The 21,538-nt window shown below is 40.4% G+C and overlaps 1 protein-coding gene across 1 annotated transcript in view; it reads right to left on the minus strand.

The window, feature by feature from the left end:
* Window positions 1–21,538, minus strand: part of SNTB1 (syntrophin beta 1) — a 211,237-nt gene that overhangs the window by 89,692 nt on the left and 100,007 nt on the right. The window lies entirely within an intron of this gene.

Here is a 21,538-nt window from a genome sequence, read left to right on the forward strand (position 1 = left end):
GAATCAGTTTACCGATTTGTACAGAAAAGCCTGGTAAGATTTTGCTTGGTATGGCACTGGACCTACAGATCAAGGAGGGAGAGTTGCCATTCTAGCAGTATAGAGTCATTCCTTTCTGTATATCCATATTTCAATTTGTTATAATTTTCTGTCTGAAGGACTTTCTTTAGCATTTCTTACAGTACAGGCCTGCCGGTGATATGTTCTTTCAGCCCTTGTATGTCTGAACAAGTCTTTATTTCACCTTAATTTTTGAAAGGTATTTTCATTGGATATAGAATTCTAACTTGACAGACTATTTTCTGTCAATACTTCGAAGATATTGCTTGACTCTCTTCTATTTGCATTTCTTCTAATGGAAAATCAGTTGCTGTCTTAGTCTATTCAGGATATATCCTGCTATAACAGGATATCATAAAATGGGTAGCTTGCAAACAACACAAACTTATTGCTCACCGTTCTGCAGCCTGGGAAATACAAGATCAGGGCACTAGCAGATTCAGTGTCTGGTGAGGACCCTCTTCCTTCAGAAGTGGCCATCTTTTCACTGTCTCCTGACATGGCGAAAGGGGCCAGGAGCTTTCTGGGGTCTCTTCTTATAAGGGCACTAATCCTACTCATAAGGGATCCACCCTCATGAACTAATTAATCACCTTCCAAAGGTCCCACCTGCTAATACCATCACCCTGGGAATTAGGTTTCCATATATGAATTGGGTGGGGGAGGACACAAATAATTAGTCTATAGCAGGGGCTTTCTCTTTGTCCCTCTCTATATCTTTGCAGATTTTAAGATTTTCTTTTTATCACTGGTGTTGAGCAATTTGATGATAAAGTGCCTTGGTGTCACTTTCTTCATGTGTCATGTATATAGGGTTTATTGAGCATCTGTGGAGCTATGGGTTAACAGCTGGCATCAAATTTGGACAATTTTTAGCTATTATTTCTTCAAATGATTTTCTATCCTTTGCCCCCTGTGAGGACCCAGCTATCGGTATATTAGGCTGCTTGAATTTGTATCATAGCTCATTGATTCTCTGTTCATTTCTTTTTAAAAAATTTCCTTTCTCTCAGGGTTTCATTGTGGATAGTTTCTATTTCTAGGTCTTATCTGCCATCAACCCGATCCAGTGCGTTTTTCATTTTGCATTGTAGTTTTCATCTTTAGGAGTTTGATTTGCATCTTTTTTATATATCTCTCTCATGCGTGTTAACTTTTTGAACATATGGAATAGTTATATAAACTGTTTTGATGTCCTTCTTGGCTTATTCTAACATCTCTGTCAGTTCCTAGTCAGATTCAATGGATTGGTTTTCCTCTTCATCATGGACCATATTTTCCTACTTCTTTGCATGCCTGGTAATTTTTTAGTAGATGCCAGACATTGTGAATTTTGCCTTGTTGAGTGCTAGATATTTTTATATTCTTAAGTGGCTCTTTCTGGGACACAGTTAAGCTACTTGGAAAACATTTGATCTTTCCAGGTGTTGCTTTTAAGGTTTGTTGGGAAGGACTGGGTGGTTTTGCATCTAGGGCAAATTTTCTCCCTCTGCTGAGGGGAGGCCCTCAGTGTACTCTACCCAGTGTCCTATATAAATCATGCTATTTTCCAGTCCCACTGGCAGGACAGGCATCATTCCTGGCCTTATGTGAGGGCTGAGCAATGTTCTCTCTCTTCTTTTGGGGTCGTTTTTTTCCTTGGCCCTTCTCAGTTTCCTTACACACACGTGCTCACCAGTATTTAGCTGAACTCAAGGGGATCCTCTTGAGGGAAATCTCCAGAATTCTCTCTGTGCAGCTTTCTCATCTCTGCTGTCTGCCTTGTGGATGCTAGCTGTTTTGGTCTTCCTGGACTCTCAGCTCTGTCTTCCCAACTCAGGGAGCCTTTAGTGCTCCACAGGGGTTCCCGCTCCCTTTGCCAAGGTCTGAAAACTCTCTCAAGGCAGAAAGCTAAGGTGATCTCAGGGATTGCCTTATTTGTTTCCTGTTTCTCAGGAATCACTGCCTGATATCTAAGGTCTTGAGAACATAGTTTGCCTGTTTTTTGGTCGTTTCAGGTGGGAGAGTAAATCTAATTCCTGTTATTCCATCTCAATCAGAGTTGAAGTCTTGTACCTTGCCTTTTAAGATGTAGTCTTTTCAGCATGGCGGTCTTTATTAGTAAGGCATTATGGCGCTTGCCATCACTGATATATTAAGCGACAGATTACATTGTACTCACTTCCGGTCAGTTCAAAAGCATTTATTGGGCAGCGCTGTCTTTCCAAAGAGGAACAACCCCCCAAAGTATCTGTCTTCCTGGCATCAGTTTATCAGTAAACAACTTTGGAAGGAACCAATTATAAGGTGTGGATATTACCCATGGCTTTAATATTCCCTCCTTTTTTTCTGGTCCCTGCCAACACCATCACTTATTTTGCATCAAGCACAGCTGGAGGAAATAAGAAACTCAAATGACACAATTTTACTAATTGTAAGCAACCCTTAGGCTTAGACTTAGAGGCAGACGTTGAAACTCTAGAGGGAAATACTTTATGCTGATGAGCTGTTGACTTCTCTGCTTCATGCTCTTACTCTACTCCCTATATAACTATAACAGAAAATCGGCTCTACTTCAGATAGGAGAAAATGAAGCCTCGAATGGGTTCAGCTTAGAATGTGAGGGAACGAAGCAGTCTAGGATATAGGTACAAGGCTGATGACATTGAGAGGCTGGATTATGTACATATAACCATCTCCATAGTGCTTCTAATTTTGAGGTAAGCATTTCATAAAAGTCGTTGAGAGCACTATGTTGACCTTTTATGAGTTGGAGCACTGATATTTTGCCTGGATATGACGCAGGGTGGGTGCTAGAATGTATTCTTGTTTAGAATAAACAGAAAGTCAGTTATCCCAGCTGAACTGAAGGAACTTTTTCTGATCACTTGTTAAAGCTTTATTTCCAAGGCATTGAGTGAATTTAATTTATTTCACCACCATCCCCTCCTGAATAAATTCCTCACACATGTGGAATCACTAGGAAATTGAATTTCATCTCTAGAAAACAAACAAACAAAAAAAAGGGGCATTCAACTAGAGGATGAGAGATTAGTTTGTTGAAAGCCCAGTGATCTAGTCAAAATGAAAATGCCTCTCAAACTGTAATGGAATGAATCATATTAAAATGCAGATTCTGGTTTGACAGGCCTGGCGTAGGGCCTGAGATTTAGCATTTCTCATAAGCCCCCAGGGTGAGAACCGCGGCTGCAGTTCCTATAGCATACTTACTTTGAGCAACAAGAAGCTAGAAGACATTAAGACATCATTCATGTATCATTTTGCCACTAAGTTCCTATTGCAACCTGAGAACCCTTCTCGATTCGGCTCCAGATTACTCAAGTGTAAATTGTTCTCTAAGGTTCCTTCCAGCACTTAAAAATATATCCTATTCTCAAAAGTATAGGTCTAGCTTCCTTGTATTCATGAATTCACACATTCTATTGGCAGACATGTATTGAGCACCTACTACGTGTCAGACACTGATTAAGGTACTGGATGATTAAGTATGCACTAGCTCAAACCCCTGAACTAAGAAATCAATTCAGAGAGAGAATCAGGTAACGATAACATGATGTCATATATACTGTAAAGCTGCTTAAGCAATGGTTGTTAAGAGTCTACAGAGTCTGAGACGCTAAGTGTGTTTTGGATAGTAGATAGGAGGGGTATGCCTCCCTAGGCCTGATCTTGGACTGTTGGCCCTTGAGTCCATTCCTTGCACTTTCCCTGTCTTTGCTCAATATGATGGGGTGTGGGGGGGGCGGAGATCATAACTTGAGGCTTCTGTGTCACATGGCTTCTGCCCATAGAAGGCACTGGGCAAGACTAGAGGGCAGGGGGAAGGGAAAACCCCTGGTGGCTTTTCAGCTTTTCCTTCACCATTATAAGCAATTCCCTACATTCAATTCCTTCTGGTTAAAATGCCAGAATAGTCTGTTTTCCTGGGTGGACCCTGACGGGAAAGCTTCTGCAAGCTGGATTTTGACTTCCTGTAAACCATCCTCTGTGTTTGGGCTATGTAGGGCAGTGCAGGGACAGCTGGCCAATCTGGAGCAGCATGAAACCTGTCAGATTCCCAGAAATGCCTGTATTGCGGCCCTCGAGCTCCAGTAGGACTGTAGCTCTTGGGCCTCCTGGAAGGGGAGAGCCACTGTCTTTCCCAAGGCCAGCCCCACGGCGACTCCTCTTCCCCACCAGCTCCTCTGGGCTTGAGTTCACAGCTCTCGGGACAAGCAATTCTAAGCTGAAGGGCTGCAACTGCAATAAGAACAGAGGCCACAGGGTAGTAGGGACCCTGCTTGGAGCTCATCGTAAAGCTTTCCAACTCAACTCTTACAAATAGGTCAGCAGAGGTCACAGTTCTGGTTCTCTTGAAAAAAAGTTCACTGAGATCATAGTTGAAGGTGGTTTGTTTTTTTCTTTTCCTAATAAATGGTGCCTCACAGGTTTCGCAACCTAATATGCTGACTGAAGCAATCATTGTAAAGAAGAATTTTTCTATCTGGGGATCAGGAAGATCTTGGGGAACTTCCAAGGCACCACAAAGATAATAGCTGAAGAAATTCTACACATCTGGCCCTGCCAACGGTAACATGCAGATTGTAGGAATGCTGAATGGGAAAGCTGAGAAGTTCTTCTCCATCTCCTGGGTCTTTCTGGTGTTCTCTTTCCCTCATCAGTCCATCCATCCATACATATATTCATCCAAAGAATATATATTCAATGCCTACCCTGAGCCAGTCACTGGGCTGGGTGCTGGGGACAGAATTATGAGCAAAAGCAACCACTGCACTCATGGGAACTAGTGAGAGAGTCAGATGTTAGTTAAATAAAGACACAAATAAATGTAAAAACACCACGTGGTAACAGCTACAAAGGGCTGATTCATGGAGACTCAAGTTGAGGAAGCTTTGTGTTTCTTGTGGGTCCCAGTGAAAGGGTAATGAGCTGTAGACATCTTCAGCGAGGTATGTTTTTTTCTTCTTACATTCTTATAGCTTCATAGCTTATGCAATACTTTAACGTATATTACCTCATTTTATTTTCACACCCATGCTGCCAGGACAAGATTTTAAAAAAGGAAGCTTGAGATTTATTGTAGTGGAAGCTGATTCAGATGGAAATATGAGAGAATGGGTAAAGGGGTGAAGTTGAAAAACAGAGTGTTTTCAAGTCTCTGTTCTTCATTTATCAAAAAGTGGTGGTCTTGTCTTAGAAAGGAAGTGATTATAATCTAGAAAGGCAGAAGAAATGCCATGAAAATACATACAAATTCTGGCATTTTGGTTGTGGCAAAATTTGGTTATACTGTAATTACATCTGGTTTTGCTGAGGCAAACACAAGCAAGGCTTCTTTTTGAACAAAGGTGTCCTCTAGACTCAGAGAAAAAGAGCCTTAGCCACAGATAATAAGAGTCTCCCAAAGCAACAACTATAATTGCAACGACAAAGGGTGCTTTTCACATGTTCTGAGTGTGAAAAGGCACAACGGTCCTTCACCAGGTACCTTTAGGCCTTGGTTATTTACTTGAATGGCTTCCACTAAAAAGGAAGCAATATGGTTGTTTTTACGCTCTATATTAAAAACTATATAAAGTTGGAAAGAAAGAGGAAAATTTTTCATTTATGGAAGACTCCTAGCTTCATGAGAATCACTGGTGTCTAGCAGTAAACATTAATCAGCTCGACTGAAGGGTTAGTATATTTACTTACATGAAGATCATATTAGTCACGCAGGGATAGGTTTATACTGTGGTATCAAATTATTCTGAAATCTCAGTCAGCTAACCTAACCAAACTTTATGAAAATAAAGTGGGCTTATGCTGCATGTCCAAAACAGGTCTGCGGTGGGGGTGGGGAAGTGTTCCATTAGGTCACTCAGGGAGCCAGGCTTAAGGAAGCTCCACCATTTGTGTTGCATCTCTAAGAACATGTGTGCCCATCACTGCCTCAGCTCAGAAGTGCACACATCATTTCTGATCACATTTCACTAGTCAGAAATAGTCACGAGACCCGATATTACTAAAGAAGGCCTGGAAATTCAGGAGAACAAATGGACTCTTTGGTGAGCTCTACTGTCTGTGCCACGATAACCGATTTCCAGAACTCTACAAAACTGATGCAGCAGGGGAGATAACTACCATTGGCACAATTCTCCAAACCATACCAAGACACAGAGTGTCTTCTAAGCTCTTGTTTTGAGTCTTTAAAAGGGAAGGGGGGATAATTAGTATTTCTTGAGTTTCTACCATGTAGCCAACACTTTGTGTGACAGATATTGTGAACTGGTTTACTCAGCCTCATTGTACTCTCTTTATGATGCAGAATGCTGAAAAACAAAATAAATTAAAAAAAAAAACATCATCTTTCCAGATTTGTTTGCAACTAGGATTCTGGAGATATATTAGGTTCAGATATATATATATATATATATATAGAACATATATATATAGAACGTATATATGTATGTATATATATATATATTTATAAATATATAAATATATTCTGTGAGATTTAGAAAGTGAAGGTGAAGAGGAGGACATACTCCTGATGTTTTGATTGCCACTGCTGGCAAGCAAAGCTGTCAGTGTCAAGAAGAATAGGCACTAGCAGCTGATTGGAGCACCAGTGTTCAATCACCAGCTTTCTAGGTGTCAAGAGGCACTTGCAAGGTGCCAGCATCCTCATTCCAGTTCCCTGGTACCTGGATCACTGCTCTGGTACTATATAATTCCTCCAGTTCCAACGGCAAACTCCTGATTCCCCACTTTCCTAATTACATCAGCTTTATAGAGTTCTGAGGGTCATTAGTGGAGACCCCATCTGTAGTAGAGACCATTTTTTTTTTGGTAAGCAACTAATTCCTTATGCAGGCATACCTCATTTTATTGTGCGTTGCTTTACTGCGCTCCACAGTTGTTGCGTTTTTTACAAATTGAAGGCAAGACGCTCCACCACGAAAAGATTATGACTCACTTTATCCCTGTAGTCCGGAAATGAACCTGTAATATCTCTAAGGGTACCTGTATTAAATCCCCCTCTGCTTAAGTTACCTAGACTGGTTTCTATTTCTTTCACGCTAACATTTGCTAAATACTGTTATATACATAAATTCTTCTAACAACTTTCTGAGAACTCTTCGTTGTTGAAATGAGTGAACCTGTACTTTTAGAGAATCTAGGTTTGAGATAAAATAACTGAAAGCATAAATTTGTTTGAAGTCTTTTCTTTTAGCTTTAAAAGTCATGTAAATGAACTCTATAATAAATTCTATTCTCCCAAAATTCAGAGCAAAATTCATGTTCTGGAAGGCATACCTTTTCATTCAGTGGCTTTATATATCCCCACCTTATCCAAGGTGTGATACATTCCTCATTTTGAAAGGCATTTAATCTGTGGAACAACTCTGAAAAGTAGGTCTCATTATACCCATTTTATAGATGGGTTAATGGGGGCTTGGAAAGGTATAATAAAGTGTCCAAGATCACAAAGAGCTAGGTTTAAAGCCTTCTGATTTCAGTCACAATCTCTCTCCACTACTACATGCCGACTTCTAAGAGAGCAATTCATTAGTTCGAAGCTCCTCTGAACACTGATTTGTAATGGAGGTTTGGTTAGTTCATTTAGCTCAATGCTCATATGTACTAGTTAGTTCTTCTCTCCTCCATAGACATCAAAAACTATAAGCATCTGCCTCAAAATGGTGTACTTTTCCCTTTATGAAGGATTCAGAAAGAAAAAAAAAATGGATGGAACACAACAGAAAAATCTTCAGAACTGGAAAAAAAGAGGCAAAACACACGTTCTCTATACTGCTGGTCGCTCAGGAATAGAACTATTATAACTTTGCACACATACGCTATAACGATAATAGATTCGTAAAGCCTGGAAACTGGATGCAAACTGGAGCCAGTGTTATCCTGGGGTTACTATGGTATCAGCAGAACTATTTTGGTTTGAATTCCTACTCTGGCTTATACGTGCAGTTTTACCTGTCACTCTCCTCTACGAATCTGACAGCAGGCTAGAGAATTTGACTGGGATATTTCTCTCTGGCCTTGGTAGGCGTCTACTCCTTCTTAGTGATTCAGGTCCTGTCTCTGTCTTTCCTGGAGAAATTAATCTAAAGATACTATTTGCAAATTGACCCAGTTCTTCAAACTGTCAGCTACTACTGATGCAGTATCAGACAGAAAGGTACGAAGTCACGCTGTGGTTTTCATCTACCCAAACAGCTTTTTGTACGTTTCAGCTCAAAATTTTACCCAGAGCTTTCCAAGCAGTTACTAAAACTATCTGAAAAGTTCTCAGCACATCTTCATGACACTGAAAGAATCCTTTGATCATCTTTTTAGGGATGGACATTTCTGAAAAATGAATGAATGGAAAGAGATTACATTTGCTAAGTGCTGACTATGTCCCAGCTACTAGGCTCCTAGCAACGTATTTAATTCTTAAAACAGTATCCACATAGAGATACTATCACCCTCATTTTATATATTTAAAAAAAAATTTGAAAGAAGTTAAGTAAATTCACTGAAGTCATCCAGATAATAAGTAGAAAAGCTAGTAATGAAACTCAGGTTGGCCTGGCCTGAAAGTCAAATCAACTTGACAAGGCTGCACAATACAGCCAGGAAAACATATCATCAGAGAGCTTGAGGAAATAGCTTCAGGAATTCTGACTTCTGGATCTAGGGTTTTGTTTCCAGGTAACATGAGAAAACATTTTCCAATTGCCTGAATATTTAATAATACAGGAAACAAAAACAAATTGTACCACTTGGTGTTTCCTGTGTGTTTCATAACAGAGGTGGAGGAGAGGGGTTTCTTCTGGGGGATAAGAAAGCAGCCCATTACAAGTGAAAGTGTGTCTGTAGAGGGAAAGAGATTTGGCATTTTAGATGAGAGCAAGTTAACATTAAAACAATTCTGCAGCTCTGAGTACTGCGTCCCAAGATCAGTGGTTACCGCTCGAGTGGAACCCTTTCTCCTCTCACATCTCTCTATCTCTCTGTTGCCTTTTGATAGATATTTCCCTGTCAAAACCAGCTTGGTGTGGTGACAGCAGCACTCTTACCTGTGCCTTCTCCAGCCCCCAGCTCTGTCAAAATGGAATGTGATACTCCCTCTAGTCCTCTGCCGCTTTTGGAAGAGAGGACACAAATCCATCATCAAGGCCATTTCTTAGCTGAGCTGCCTGTTCACTCCCTACTACACTGCCCTTCTGTAGCTTCCAGCTTGAGTAAAATAAACTGTCTTTTCCCCTGAGCCTTTCAGTGGTCACCTCTATATCCAACTTGCACCACTATAGCTAAAAGAAATCTTGATCAAAACTCTAGCCAGGGAATAACACCTATTATTAAGCAGGCACCTATAAATATTGATTTGGGACTGTCCAAGATGTTTTTATCCGACAGGTCAGGAAATGAAGTGTTTGGGTTAATCATACTTTTCTTACAACTAGTTATCACTTGTCATAGATGTATCAGACATATTTTCAAAGAGGCAGAATGAAATTACCCTTTCGTGATTTATTTTTTTCTGTTTTTGCCTTCAGAGGCTTTCTCCGCCCTTCTTTGCCTTGCTCTGTGCTCTAAGATGTCCAATTTTATGTACTAAACAAGAGCATCTCTCAGGCTTTCTAGCCACTGGCTTCCAGTTGTGTACAGCCAATCAGAAACATGGGCATGAGATTCTAGAGTGGGAGAAGAGAAAGGGTTGGGGTGCTGACCTGTCCCCAATCCTCTCTGGGCCACTGTTCATCTCCCAGGACTCATCCTCACCAGGCTGCAGTAACTTCCCTCCTTTGCTAAGTTCTAGGGGCTTCTCTTGTCATTGTTGGTCCCTTTAACACAACCTACTCTTCTGTAAATAGTCGCTTCATTAAACCCTCTTCGGTTAACCCTTCAAGGGTATGTCCTGCAAGGACCATCACCAAGATCACTGTAATTGCCATCCTGTATTTAGTGAGTGATTTCTATGTGCTATTGTAAGAACCATGGCAAATGCAGAAGGAAAACCAGACATGCTGCTATCCTCATCATGCTTGAAAATCCAGTCAGGGGCCTAACAGTACCAAAAGGCAAGTCACACTCTGACTCTCAATCCAGGCACTGTCTCCAAAAGCCTAAGCCCGTCCTATGCCTTCACCTATGCCCACCCTCTACCAAAACACACCCGTCCTCAGTCTCATTCACTCAGGGCCAGTGTAATCATCTAGGAAACAGGCCCAGGAAGCTGGCTGACCATGGCTACATGTCCGTGGATGACAACACAAATTGGTCCTGGACTCCTTCTCTTTCTTCATCCCTCCAAGCCCACTTGCTTCCGAACTTCTACAGAGTCCATCTCTTAACATCTCTCAAATCCATCCAACTTCTCTTTCATGCACTGTCCTACTCCAGTAGTGCTTTCACAGAACTGTAGTTTTGCTTGTCTGGGGACTAGACTCATACTATTTCCTTTGCCAAGAATACCCTCCCTGTCTTCCTACCCCAACCTTTGACCTGGCGAACTTCTATTTTATTATTCAGTCTCAGCAAAGACATCCCTTCCTCCAACAGTCATTCCCTGTTGTCACCCCCCAACCCACCTCCAAAACCAGCACTTTGGATTAGGTAGTTTTCCTGGGAGGGCGCTTCCATAGCACCCTGAATTCATAGCCCCCTGTTTGGTAATTGCCGGCTTACTTGTACCTCTCCCCTACCCGACGGTGTCAGGGCAAGAACTCGGTCCCTGCTCCTGCCTCAGTACCTTTCAAAGAACCTGAAAGGTCCAAACTATTTAAAACTTGAAAGTTAAGAAAAGGAAAGAAATCGCAACCAGGTTTAATGGACTGAAAAGGTCAAAAGTCCTGTTCTAGTAATTTTTAGGAACACAGGGAGTATCTCTTAACAGACACAGGCCCTGTGTGTCCAAGGAGGTGTTCTAAATGTATCTGCAGCTCTCAGTGCCCCAAACCATCCTCCATGAAGGAAAATAAAACTCCACACGTGTGTGGTAGGAAGGGAGGGCAGGGACTGCTCTGTGAACCGACCCCCCGCCCCCCTTCTCGCTATCTCTAGGTAGGTGATGCCTGCTTCAATAGAGGATGCCTGCAGGATAGCATTGGGGTTATTTTCAGAAGCTTCATTATCCCAGCTGGAAAATCCTGGGGCAGCTCTTTGCAAACTAAATGCAGTTCAATTAATGTATCAAGAACAAAGGATCAGGACCTGAACATTGAGAGTCAACGTTAGCAAAAATCTCTTAGCACCCAGATGGTCAAGTTCCACCTCTCCAAGTGCTCTTCAAACAGGAGAAACTGAAATTTCTCTGGAATGATCCTTAGAGGCATGGGAATGCGCTAAAACGGACTCATTTTATTGTGTATTGAAGAAATCATGCGGCTCTTCTTGGCAAGCCCTCTCCTCTATTCTTTTTCTCAAGGCTAACCAAAGATAGTTAAATTCCTTTTTTTAAACTAGCATCCCATTGCTAGGGAAACCTTACTAATTCATCTCGCACTGATTAAAAATGTATGATAATTAGGATGAATACTGAAGTTTATATCTATGGAGGAAACAGATTTTCTTAAAAATAACAAGGCTATGAAAATGTTTTTTAAGCTCATTAAAATGAATCTTTTGTGCAGGGAAAAACAGTAGTGGGTTAGCTAATCATGTTTATCTCTTCTCCCTTAAAAGATGCTAGTTAAAAAAAAATTGGTAAAATAGGTATAAACCCACAAGAGAATAAGAGAGGCAAGAATTTAACATGTGTTTGAAGGACAGAGAGCAATGGAGTCAGATGGAGCCAGGTAACTGACTGGGAAGTGGAGGGAAAACCCAGGAAGTTACAATCTATGGGCTGCAGTAGGATTCCAGGGCAGTGAGCCCTGGGATCTGCACAAACTGCAGGAGCTTGGAACCTCTAGAGACAGGGTCAGGGGTGATGCAGGGCTGAAAACAAGGGTCCCATATGAGGTCTTCAAGCTGAGTAAGTGGGACTCTGAGAAAGCTGACAGCCGGGTGTTCTCCCACCCGCTTGCCACTATCCACTCTCAAGGGAATTTATTTTAAATGAAAGTTTGCATTATCAAAATAATAAAGGTGGACAATTGAAAAATCAAATAGAGCTACAATATTTATTTTAAAAAAGTGATGCTTAAATGTAGAATCTAAAGAACAGAAATAAACAGAAAATAGTCTCAGTGATATATACAAGAGTAAAGAGAAATAGTCTCAGAGATATACAGGTAAAACTGATGGTTGCTAGAAGGGCGGGGGTGGGGTTGAGGGAGAAGGGAAAGGGATAGACAGCACACATTGGTAACTACAATATTGCCACGGGGACGTGAAAGACAGTTTAGGGAATATAACTGATAATGTAAAAGTTTTGTCGGGTGTCAGATGGGTACATGTCTTATTAGGGAGACCACTTCATGGACGGTGTAGATGCTTGACCACTGCACTGTACACCTGAAACTGAAGCTGAATAATATTGTATATCAACTATAATTTTATATATATATATATATATATATATGTATATATATATATGTGTATATATATATATATATATGTATATATATATATGTGTATATATATATAAAAGTATAAAAAACCTGCTGGGATCTTTGTATGGGGAGGGAGCCTTATTAATTGGTGAGAGCTGCCCCAGGATTTTCCAGCTGAGATAATGAAGCTTCTGAAAATAACCCCAATAATATATATATATATATATTCACGGGATATGGAGTATAGCATAGGGAATAGAGTCAACGAAATTGTAATAGATATAAACAATATCAGAGAGGCAATAGATTGGGGGAGGGTGTTGTCACTTTGTGAGGGATGAAATGTCTATCTATTGCATTGTTTTGTACATCTGAAACTAATAAAAAAATGATGGATATTTATCATTCACTTCATAGCCTATTTGTAAACCAATCTACAGTCTTATGTCTGAGATTTGGGGAATTTTCTCCTATTATTTATTTGATAATGCCCTCCTCTGTTTTCTTTTTTCTCTATCTCTGTCTCTGAATCCCCTGATGGAAGGATGTCTGTCCTCCTGAAAGAGACTGGATGGTTCTCCCTACGTAACTCAATGGACCCAGAGAAAACTTCCAAATGCTGACATTTGTAGGATTGGAAGGGTCTCTCAGGTTCACTTGCCAAACAATAACTGTACATGAATTCTCCTCAATTGATAAGCCTCCCTCCCCATACAAAGATCTCGGCAGGTGTTTCAGTCTCTCAGTGTAAAAAAAAAAGAGAAGTTTGCAAAGGATCACCAGACATTTGAGGAAAGCCTCCAACAAGAAAGATGAAGATCGGAACAAACAAAAAGAAAAAAATAACTAGAGAAACAAAGAGCACAAAGAAAAATAAGCAAAACTAATTAATAGTCTCTAAGAATTAGGAGAAAATATGGTGTCCATAAAACAAGAAAGAACAAAATTTTACTAAAACGAAACATCCAGAGAACAAAAAGAACTAAAATATAACTGGTGAAATTTAAACAGAATATATTCATAGGAAAGGTCATAAAAAATAAAGTTAAAAAATGTGGTAGAAGTAATAAAGAAACAGAAAATCATTCCAGGAAGTTAGACATCTTTCTAACAGGGGATTCAGAGAGAGAGAGAGAGAGAACAAAAAGAGAGGAAGATATTATCAAATAAATAATAGGAGAAAATTCCCCAGATTTCAGACATGAGTCTATAGATTGGTTTACAAACAAGCTGCAAAATGAATGATAAACATTCATTGCTTTTTTTTAAAAAAAAATCTTTTAGATCTATATGATTTTTAAACTGTCCACCTTTATTGTTTTGATAACATTCAACCTTTCATTTAAAATAACTTTAAAAAGGGAGTGTCGTATCTATTTTCTTAGGTGTGTTACGAATGCCACAAGGCACGCACGCCTCCTTACTTTGTCTTACTATGTGCACTTAAAAGTAATGCAACCGTTTAGGGCTTTATTTCCTTTTTCATGTTTCTGATTAATTCAGCCCTACATTTCCCCTTCCCAACCACTTTTAAACAAATTGTTGCAATTTTACTATATATTTCACTTCCTATATTCCTCAAATGCAGAATGTGTGCACTGTTGAATCAAACACCAAGGTCATCACTCTTTTTATGCATACCCTTTCTATAGTAACAAAATATTTCACTAGGAGTGGTCTAGGTGAGAAACAAGGATAGATAGGTAGTAGGTAGATGATAGATAGATAGATAGATAGATAGATAGATAGATAGATAGATAGATAGATAGACAGTGATAGAGGTGATAGATACCATGTTTCCCCGAAAATAAGACCTAACCGGAAAATAAGCCCTAGCATGATTTTTCAGGATGCTCGTAATATAAAATAAGCCCTAATGAGTCTTTTGGAAAAAAATTAATATAAGACCCCGTCTTATTTTTGGGGAAATACGGTAAATTAGATGGATGGATGGATGGATGGATGGATGGATGGATGGATGGATGGATGGATGGATAGATAGATAGATAGATAGATAGATATGAATAAGCATGACCAAAATGGTGCTTCTGGTGGTTGGTAGAGAGAAGTTCACACTTTCAAATGAAAGTGGTAGATTGCCCAAAAGATAATTTTTTTGTTTGTTTGTTTGCTTGTTTGTTTTTAATTTTAAATGTGATGATAAAAGTTTAACTTTTTTTAAAATTATAATTGAAAAACTAGACCATTGACTTCTGTTCATGATATACATAGTTAAGGACAAGCAGCAATTCCATAGCCATGTGATGAGGCTTCCAGTTCCAGTAAAATGGTGCTCTACACAAATTCAGAAAACCTTCTGCAATGAACACCTGGATATGCCAATAAGATATAATAAGAAAAGTTTGCTCATTTGTGTTTTAATATAATACTGAGCTTGTAGGAAAGGAAAGGAAACCCTCAGGTCTCCCACAAAAGGGTGTGAGGGTATTGAAAACCAGGGTGGTGTGTATTCAAGCTGACAATAAGGCATTCTGGGAAAGTGAGGTGGGGGTGGGGTCTGGCGGGTAGTGGGGCGGGTAGTGGTGAGGGGGCCAACCACTGGTAGTTTGCTATATAGGTGATAGTTAAGGCTTTGTAAACCCATGAGTTGAGAAATTGGAACGAAGTTTCCTGCAGAATGCCAGAAATGTCAAAAGGCTAAAAACGTCTGTGAAAAGATGTCTTACAAAATAATCCCTGCTCAACAGCTTGAAGAAATGACCTGGAAACTTCTCTCTCCTGGGGAAAAAAAAAAAAAAAAAACACAACAAACTTTTCTCTCCCCTTGCACCCAGGAATGAGGATAGTTTGATTGAAAGCTGCATTTATGCCATGGTTATACTGACAGGAATTAGAGGATGTGTACATTAAGTCATCTAATCATCACAACCATTACACATGGTCAGTATTATTAAGCACATTTTATAGATAAGGAATGTGGGAATCAGAGAGATTAGATAATTTAGCTAAAGTTAAAGGGAGTAAGTGACAGAATTGGGACTCAAACCCATATTTTCTAACTTCAACTCTAGAGTTTTATTCACTGATATTAGCACGTAGTTAATTCGGGCCTGTTTTAGATTCTTAAACTGTGTCCACTTACTATAGCACCAGTATATATTGATTTTACGTTTGTCCTTTGTTTCCAAAATGTAAATGTCAATCACGATCTGCTAGCAATAGTTTCAGTTATGAGGCCATCATGATGTTTCCAACCAAGAATGAAGAAAACAGAGCCAGAAAAAACATATTCTATGAGCCTCTTAACAGAAGAAGCACTTTTCCCAAGGGCTTACTATAGTGATAAAACATAGAAGTACATCATGAATCTTCATTCCAGATGTATTAAGGAGAAGATTTTTCAATAGTAATCCAGGTGTAAAAACTGTAGTTGAGAACTCTACATATGGTGTGTGTGTGTGTGTGGGGGCAATAATGTGCCCCAAACACTGCGTAAAGGAGGTAGAAATAAGGCTAAAGTAGTAAAATGATTACTCTTTTGTTGATGGTCATCAAAAGACCACCTGTTTATAAATGTGGAACTAACGTATTTGGGATCATCTAAAACTCCAAACAAGGTGATATGGGAGGAACTTCAGGGAGCTAGGACTGGAAAATGATTTAATTTCATAAGAAAGATATAAGTCCACTGTTCAGATCCTCATCAGGAATATGATTGTGTGAACTGAAGGGGACACAGGAGAACCACATGGGGGAACCCCAGCCCATTTATGTATACCCCAAAAGAGATGGGGGATGCAGTAAAGCATAAATTAACAGAAAGGCCACGTTGGCAAGGCTCTCCTGATCCAGGAAGGGAAGGCTTCCAGCTTCTTTGTCTAAAATATACTTCTTAAGGCCTACTGGCATCACTTATATCAATGACCTTGATGACAATTTAATTTCTCACACAGCTAGCCTACATGGAGAGAATGCATTGCTTAGCTTTCCTTGAAGATCCACATCACTTTTATTCCTTGGTGTTCTGGTATTCTGCTTCTGTTTACACGTGTCGTCCAATACAGCCTGCCTATACTGGGAGGACATACAGACCCTCCAATGTGAGCATTTCCATCTGCTTGACAATTGCTTTGCCCATTACCACTGAATTCTGGCTTGTGTGGTTAATACGAGTCCACTCCTCACAGATGGATCCCATGTCACTATGCCACTAATCATATTTCTGATCCCTATGGCTGAAGATTGGATGCTGGATTGTGAGGGTCTCACGGAGGGCACTTTGTCGGAACATATCCATGTGTCCTGTAGGACTGATCTGATCAGACCCCTCTGAGTCATAATGTGCTGAGTGGAACTTTTCCATATGAAACCACAACAGAGCCTTCTGGGAATTTTTCATTTGTGCACCATAAATAGAGTTGTGTACTATTTTTCAAGAATGGTTTATCAATCCATAATTTAACCATGAAGGTCTACTGTGGAGCCTGTTACTAGTAGGCATCATGAGGATGAAAGCTTCACACGCCCTCCATATTGGGCCATCTACTTTTACCTCAATTCATTGATTAAAAGGTTGTCCTGGTTTCTTTAAGTTTGCTCAGCCTGGCAGCATAGAGCTGTGTTTTTATTTATTCTCTTATTCCTAAGGCTACCTAGTGGAAGATTTTTTTTAAGAGAAGTTTTTGAACAGGTAAGAATACCAAAAATAGACAGATCAATATGCCATTTTTCATTTATTAACATCATATATTTTTGAATGTCTGCTTTATATCAAACTATGTTCTAGAAAGCTGGGATATTAAAATGAAAACATGGGATGCCCCAGATAGCAAGGGTCTTATGATTTTAAGAACTGGGTAGCAACATAAGAAAAAAATATCGCAAGTCATTATAAAGGGTGCTGTCGTGGATGGATCTATGCACAAGTTAGAGTGGGACCTGTGCTGTACCTGTGCTGAGGCTTAAAGGGTGACAAAGACGCTGTCAGAGAGGCAAGTGAAGGACATGCCCAGATTGTTTAAGGGTTACTGGTGCATACAGGATAAGGTGGGAGGAGCTGGAGAGTTAGGGAAGATCCAACACCTTATTGGTTTTGAGGAGTTTCTGTATTAGTGAAGGTGAGAGGGAGCCATTTTGACCCAATGAATAAGTTTTGAGTGTTTCACGCTCCCTTGGCCAGCTGGGCATAGGGTAGATGGGAAGGGGTGGGGAAAGGAGCAAGCTAGAAACAAAGCACCTGGTAGGAAATGTGTCCAAATAGTCTGGAGGACTAAGGAAGTGGCCTGAACTAGGGCAGTGGCTGTGATGGTGGAGAGCTGAATATGAAAAACAAGAGTTATTTAAGAGGTAGGATTATAAAAAAAGTTGTCATCATTGACAGCCACTAGCAGGGACATATTCCTGTGGATTCAGTGCCTGCTGGGTGACCTTTTTCACAGAAAGAGCAGCAATCCTGCCTGCTGTTCTATGGCTGTTTCTGTTTGAGAAATTGAACATTAGAGTTTGTAATGCAAACTCTAAGAAGCTGTGTGTCACTCACCGAGGGGATTAAACCCCGAGATGCTATGGCATTTGTCATCGGTTCTCAGGCTTTAGTATCTAGGAGACCATTCACTCCTGGCGATGGTGCTTACAATTCAGGTGAGCTGTTCTGCCAGGTGCTAGAGAGTAGGAGGCAGTGGGGTATCATAATTAAGAAATTGGGCTTGGTGTCAGCCAGGCCCCGGCCTGAATCCCAGATTGACGGTTTGCTTCAACTCTCGCTTCTGAACTAAGTTTCATTGTCTATAAAATATTAGAGTATTCACCCCCAGGAATTTGGATTAAATGAGGTACTTGCTCAAACTCACACATCAGTGGTGAAACTAAGATTACTTTGTGGGTCTAGCTGACTCCAGACTATACACTCTCCCTTTTTCCTTCTTTCTCTTTTATATTTAATATGTGCATTCTTTTTTTTTTAATCATTGTTATTTTTTAGAAAAGGGACAATTTCAGTTTTGATTTCTCCTTTGCCCCAAGAGTAATTTCATAGAGAGCTTTAAAGAATCCATGAAGAAAAGCTTTCTATTCTTGGTTTTGTTATGGATTTTCTAGTTTTATTCCACTGTCATCAGCAGATATTTTTGTATTATTTCTACCTTCTGGAATTTACTGCATTTTTTGTGACCTATCCTGTGGTTAACTCTGTGTATATCCTATGTGGATTTGAAAAGAAACTGTATTATCTATTCTCAGGGTACAAAGTTTGCAATGTATCCAGATCTCCCTTATCAATTACGTTATTTGGGTCTTTTACATATTCATTTACTTTTTGTCCACCTGCCTGTCTTTGGACTGAAAGTAGTATGTTTCATTACATGATATTAGTATGTTTCTATTTCTTCTCACATCTCCCCCAGGTTCTGCCGTAAAGGTTGCTGTTGTGTTCTTTGGTGTGCATGTATGATGGTGAATGTTCTTTGCAAACTCTGGTCTTTAGCTTAAACCAGTCCTTCTTTGCCTTATTTTGTGCTTTTCAATCTGCATTTTCCCTTGTCATATATCAAGATCAGAACAGATTTTTTGTTGTTGTTCCTGTTAGTTTGCATCTACTTTGGATGCTTTGCCCATTTCTATATTTCTCAGCCTTGTAAAAGCACTTTGTGTTCGGTATGCCTCCCACTCAGCCCAGAGTCCACATTTCTGAATGGTACGTTACACTCTGCCCAGCGTATAATTGGAGTTCCATAAAATATTTGTTTTCTTTTTCTTTTCTTTTCTTTCTCAACCAGGCTCAAAACCTGGCCCCCGACACAGCCTTTAATTTTTTTTCAGTGTTATTAGGTATATTGACAAAACTGTATGATATTTAAAGTGTACATTGTGGTGATTTGATATACGTATACATTAGGAAAGGTTACTATTATTATCAGAAGTTTGGGATCTGTCTGGACGGAAGTCCCCTCCTGGAACTTCTGGTTTAGCAGGGTTATAATTTCAGTCCTACCCTGATGATTCTCACACCCAAGCAGAACAGGCTGTCGCTCGCCACCTGGGAGGCCCACATACACCCATCATGGGTGGACTCGAATGGCACTGATACAAGAGTTTAAAAACGCATTCCCTCTATGGGCTTGACAGAATGAAGTTTCCAGTATTTGAAGTAAGACCTGATCACTCCCCAAATATTCTTTAAAATATAATTAAACGCCTTGAGAGAAATGTTATAACATGTAAGTCCACCGCTGGGAGGGAACCCTAGAAATCACTTCCTTGAACTCTCTCCGCAGTGCATTAATAATTTCTACGACAGTCCGAGTTTTCTAGTCTGTGTTTTTTTTCTGGTAAACGGACCCTGTCACCCACCCTACAGGCATGAGTTTGAAGCCCATTTGTGTCAGATATTAGCTTCATGATATCTGGAACTTACATAAGCACTGAGCCTCAGTTTTTTCTCTATAGAATGGGGACAATGATAGAAACTCAGGCAGTTGTTGAAAGGGCTAAGTAGGGTTACCAATTCAAGGAGTAGGCAGGCAGGGTGAAGGACCAGGCAGGTGATTAAAGAAATCCTCTCAGTGTAAGGCAATATGAAGGATGAGGAGAGTTCCTTTCTTTGTTGAAGGAGAAACCTTTACTGGACTCCTGTAGATTGGAGCACTACCTGCAGCAACGTGGGCCTAATATCACTAGATCGACTGATTTTTCCAGAAAAGCAGAAACCTGGATTCTTAATGTAAAAATTTCCCAACTATTCATTGTGACCACTAACTCAAATTTCTTTAAAACACTAGATAGGTCATTAAAAAACCCTATCGGTGGCCTGGGTACCCCTGTAGGCTGCCACTTTGCAGTCTCTGCTCTAAAGTAATTAGCATAATGCCCAGCACCAGGTAAGCACTCAATAAATTATGAATTCATCAGATCTGAAACCTTAGCCATCAGACTCCTGGGAAAAAGAATGCGTTTGATTGGGTGGGTAAGAGGCCAGGGAAGAGGAAACTCACAGAGTTACTGAGATATCGACCATAGGCCCAGGAGAGTGGTAGAAACTGAGGGGGTACAACACAGAGAACAGATGGGAGTGGATTATCTACGAATTCTGCCTCCTTCCCACTCGGTCTACTCTGACTCATCTTTTGCTGATACCCCCAGCTGTCTCCTAAAACCTCTGATCTCTGATCCCTGTGAACACCGAGCTGACACAGGACGGGTAGGGGGAATGAGGTAAATCCTGCAGCTGGCTGGAGTAAGGGCCAGCAGTTTCCTTAGAATGAGCTTTCTGGGAAAGAAAACAAAAAGAGCATTGAGCTGTGAGCCAAGGAGGCAACTTTTGTCCTGCTCCTACTCCCTTTGGCTTTTTTCCTCATCAGCAACGCTGAATCTAGCCAAATACTTCCTACTCGGGTGGGTTGCAGCTGTCCCACACATTATATGGCAAATAAGAGCCAGCCCAGTTGTTACTATTTTTAGCATTTGTGTATGGATGCAAAGGTCACCAAGAGTCCCCATTTGCTGGGTCAGTTCCCTTCCCTCTTCTTTATGTATCTCTTGTTTGCCTCAAAGATATATGTTTTCTGTTCAGATGCATTAGGTGCCACTTTTGGGGGACAAGGGACCCCCAGATATTTGCCCCTCTTGGCTGGACTCCTTATAATCACCATGGACGTGGTGTATCTATCCCGTGGCCTGAGAAGTCACATACAGACTTTGGGAGATGCACTCTAGGCGTGGGCCAGGGCCACTTCTTTTTCTGTCTGGAGCACAAAAGGAGGTTTACAATAGAAAAGAGTTTTAAATTTCCTCCCATCCAACCCTCCAAATACACCGTTTAGGGCACTGATGCCCACAGAGAGGCTGATTTGCTTACTATTAGCTAACATTAATAAATATGAGTATAGCTTATATGCATGGAAGGTTCTCCTGGCTTGAACACACACATTCTCTCTGCAACACCCTTTGGAAACCACTGTTTTCAGAACGCGAGTACAGCCCTGGCAAGAGCGCCCCCTTTAAACAACAGAGGGTGAAAAGCGGCTGAGATCCAGAGTTCA

The sequence above is a fragment of the Rhinolophus ferrumequinum genome, chromosome 14 (assembly GCF_004115265.2).
Source record: "Rhinolophus ferrumequinum isolate MPI-CBG mRhiFer1 chromosome 14, mRhiFer1_v1.p, whole genome shotgun sequence".
NCBI lineage: Eukaryota > Metazoa > Chordata > Mammalia > Chiroptera > Rhinolophidae > Rhinolophus > Rhinolophus ferrumequinum.